Below are 4,597 nucleotides of genomic sequence, written 5' to 3'. Positions count from 1 at the left end.
AATCCATCTGCAGAGTATCTCGTCAGATTAAGCCTCTGGCGGATCCCCTCTGGCCATAGGTGAGGAACTCCAAGCATTTTAAGAGCAGATAGAGATTATTGGAAACTGGATTAGGGTGCATCAAACTACTGTATAATATGATACTTAGTCTGTTGACCTCCCTTTTGACCCAACTTGAATTTTGTTCTAGGCTTAAATTCTCTCACTTGTTCCAAAACAAAAATAAGTTCTCTGGGCTTTTTAATATTACTGGTGGTCTTTTCCTTCTCACTCTATAGTTTTACTTTTATCTTTATATTATTTTTCTTCTTTCTGTTGCACTTGTTTTGGTTTGTGCTTTGTTTTGTTTTGTTGGTTTCTGCTAGGTTTCCCAGTTTACGAAGTACAGAAGGAGTGGATGCATACAGACAATAACTGATACAATGATTTATCAGGGACAGTGGGTGGGGAAGGTGAGGGGAATTAGGGACCAAACAATGAATCTGGGATGGGGAGGGAGCACAAGAAGTGATTGCGATGATATACATACAACTCTATTAAAAATAGACCAAACTATGGAAGTGTATTATATGTGAACTTTCAGGATATATCAGGATATTTTCATAATATATCAGGAAAATTACTGAAAAAATAGAACCAAATTTGACTGCTGATTGTTGCCATAATAGTAGGAGGAGGGATTTTTCTTAGGGGGCACTGAGTGTATGTTAATGGTGGCAGAATAATTTGGAGATTGATTAAAAATGGTTGTACAACATGAAAAGTATAATCAAAGGCGCTGAATTACACATGTTGAAGTTGTTGAAGTGGAGAATATTTTGTTGCATATATTTTTGTCACAATTTAAAATAATAATAAACTAATAACAATGAGTATAAGGAAGAACAAATGTTCTAAAATTTATCACAATAATGATTGCATGATGAGATCGAACTATTTATTTGTTTGATATAGGGATGAACTGCCAATAAAACTATTTTAAAAATTTTAGTAGGAGGAAAAAATAACATAGATGACTTGCCAAGGATGGGCTGTAACATAAAAATTAGAGAGAACGCAAATGCATGGGTTTTCAGCTATATACATAATGTTGTCAATTAGGCAATAAAATGTTGTACTAAAAGTTTCTTCTTTATCTAATTACTGAACACACTGGTAGCAATTTTGAAATAAGAAAAGGAGTTTATTCTCGCTTTTATTTTCTGTTTGAAACAAACAAACAGCCCTGTGACACATTAACAATTTTAGAGAACATCAATTATATAGGAAAAAAACTGAGAACAAAAGGAAAAAGGTTTACAGATATCCAGACTTAACAGTGAGTGGTCAGTAGACCCTCACCGGGCTTTGCAATGTAACTCTGCTGAAGCCATTTTGTAATCGCTGGCAGTAAACAGGGCCGCAGAATTCTTTGCCAGATATTTTAGGAAAACATGCAGATAGCCCAACAATAATACCAGCTCTTTCCATCAAAGGGCCTGAAAGCCAACACTGAACTGATTCTTACAAATATTCTGAGAAGGTGGGGTGCACCACAAACCTGAGACTTGGGAGCGGCAGGGTGAGCCTTGAGGATCCTGGCATACTGGGGCTCCTGCGATTTGTAGAGCATCTGAGTGCCCAGGATCACACTGAAATACTCTTTCATTCCTGCCGCAACTCCATCACCCGCACACTCCTTGTTGTCGACGTTTCCTTGAGATCTCTTGCAATTTGCATACTCCTCAGAATGGCATCTTAGCTGGGAGCTGAAACAGCTGCTTCTGCCTGGTAACTAAGTCCCAGTCCTCGACAAGCCGTGGTTTTAATTCTTCAGGAATCTTCACCACCTCCACACGACTCTTGAATGCCTCCTCGCTTTCCACAGTAGGATCTGCCCGGGCCCTTTTCTTCCGAGGTGGCTGAGGTGCTTCGCTGGTACTGCCACCATCTCCGTTTCAAAGAGGCTTCTGCTTGTTCTTTCTGATCTTCCATGCGGATCCTGAAGGGGGATTCTCTGCAGCGAGACCCCTGTCCCCCAACCCCTACCCATCTACCCAGAAGAGCTGCCTCCAGATTCTTCTGCTGTGGACCAGCTGTCTCCTTTCCTGAGGGGGCTCTTCTCATCGTCTCTACATGTCGCTTCTAGTTGTTTTTTTTTTTTTTTTTAAGTTGTCTTCTTCTACAGATTATGGTTCATGAGTTTGAGAGCCCTGCTTTCTGGAACTCATTCAATCCCATGTTTGTTCCAACCAATAATCTTATACCTTCTTTCCATTCCAAGAACTCCTTGTGCTGTCCCAGATGAAACTTTCTTTCTTTTTTTTAAATCACTTTATTAGGGGCTCATACAACTCTTATCACAATCCATACACACATCAATTGTGTAAAGCGCATTTGTACATCATTCTCAAAACATTTTCTCTCCACTTAAACCCCCGGCATTAGGTCCTCATTTTTCCCCTCCCTCCCCACTCCCCCTTCCCTAATGAGCCCTTGATAGTTTATAAATTGTTATTTTGTCATATCTTGCCCCGTCCGACATCTCCCTTCACCCACTTTTCGGTTGTCCGTCCCCCAGTGAGGAGGTCACATATAGTTCCTTGTAATCGGTTCCCTCTTTCCTACCCACGCTTACAGTTATTCAGGGATGGTTTGGAAAGATGACGTCGCGATCCAAGATTTTGTAATGAGGCATATTTCTGTAAGCAGCATCAGATCTTCTGATCCTTAATTCAAAACAAACAGCTTTTTGGATGCTGACCCGAAATGAGAATCCAACTCTTCCCAGCATCGGATATGTGTACACACCGATCCTCCAACTGCCACAGTAAAGCCAGGGTTTTCGGGCAACTGTTACACAAAAGCTGACACATCACACTGGAGGCGGGCTTAGGGCACCCTTCAGCCAATCACCTTCTTCTTGTCTAAATTTTGGAATGCTCAATAAGCAAATGATTGGACGAGGGCTTACACGTCATCAATGACATTTAACAGCAGTCATGATATATTGGTTTTTTGTCATTTGATTACGTTAGTTAAGAGTTGGTTGACACTTTTTGCATCTGAATTAATGCGATTTATTGATCTATAATTTCCTTTCCTAGTGGCATCTTAGCCCGGCTTTGATATCAGACTCTATATTCCCTTCATAAAAGGAATTCAGAAATATTCCCTCATTTTGTATATTCTGTAATAATTTGAATAGAAATAATGTCATGTCTTTGAATGTTTGTTATAATTCAGTAGTGAAATTGTCTGGGCCAAGATTATTTGAGATTTAAAGTTTTTGTTTTGTTTTTAATGACGTGTTTGATTCCTTCCTTTCTTCTGGGCTTATTCAAAATTTCTACCTCAATCTGTTAGATTAGGTTGAAGTGTGTTTCTAGCAATGTGCCCTTCTATTCTAGGTTTGTAAATTTGTTGGAGTATTATTCCTTATGATATTGTTATTGTCCTTTTTAATTCTGTTGGTTCTATTGTGATAGAACCTATTTCTTTTCTTATAAGTATTATTTGAGTCTTCTTTTCCTTTTTTATATTTTCCAGTTGTTTATTGATTTTACTAATGTTTTTAAAGAACAAACTTTTGATCTTATTAATTCTTTCTATTGTTTTTGTTTCTATTTTATTTATTTCTGCTCTAATATTTATTATTTCTTTATTCTGGTGACTACAGACTGATTTTACTACTCTTTTTTAATTGTTGGAGATGTTGGGTTAAAGTGTTGGCTTTCCTACTTTCTTCTGTTTAGATGTTTATATTAATTTCTATGAATTGCCCTGTCCCCAGCAAAAGGCTATGGATTACAGTGAAACCCAAAGTACATTTGCAGTGTCCCCCATGTGAAACCCCTCTGATTATTCACCATGGATGGGAATGGCCTTGTTATCAGACAGATTGCCTTTTAGGGCGGATTATTGCACTTGTAGTTAGTTTAAAATATGACATATTATCATTTTCTCTCTCTTTTGATGCACTGTATATTTGTTTCCATTTTTAATTATTTTTTCCTTTTTAATTCAGACTTGTCTCTGTTTTATTCTGTTATTGTTGTTTTGTGTTTTGATTTTATATACTTTTCCGTATGTAAAATCCAGGAGGGGTAAATCTATAGAGACAACAACTGGATTAATAGTTTCCTAGGGGCACAGCAGTGGTGTGTGTATGTGTGTGTGTGTGTGTGTGTGTGTGTGTGTGGTTGGTGGGGTGGTGGTTGGCAAGACATGAGGAACTAACAATAATGACTACAAGTAAGAATAAATGTCTTAAAATTGATTGTGGTGTTGATGATTACCCAATTCTTTTTAATGAGTGATGGATTGAAATCCATGATACATGATATTAATAATGCTGCTAAAAAATAATAATTTGCACTGTCCCAAAAGCTTTAGTACATTTTGTTTCCATTCTTGTTTGATTTAAGAATTTTTAAATTTCACTTTGGTAATGGCATCTACTACCCAGTAATTTTCAAACAAGGTGTTTTCAATGCTGTTTCATTTATTTTTCCCTCTTGATCTTCCTATTGTCAATTTCTAATTTTATAACATTTATTCTGAGAAGTTGATATGTGGTATCTCAATGTTTAAAAATTTATTGACACTTGCTTTGCAG

General features: G+C 37.3%; 1 pseudogene; it reads right to left on the bottom strand.

Moving 5' to 3' along the window:
* Positions 1–1,337: 1,337 nt before the first annotated feature.
* Positions 1,338–2,227, bottom strand: LOC101650160 (annotated as a pseudogene).
* Between the last annotated feature and the right edge of the window lie 2,370 nt (positions 2,228–4,597).

This window comes from Echinops telfairi, unplaced genomic scaffold (genome assembly GCF_000313985.2).
Source record: "Echinops telfairi isolate 266 unplaced genomic scaffold, ASM31398v2 ScPeMD7_44;HRSCAF=162, whole genome shotgun sequence".
Lineage (NCBI taxonomy): Eukaryota > Metazoa > Chordata > Mammalia > Afrosoricida > Tenrecidae > Echinops > Echinops telfairi.
Note: the sequence above shows the minus strand (reverse complement) of the source record. Positions and strands in the feature narration are given on the sequence as shown.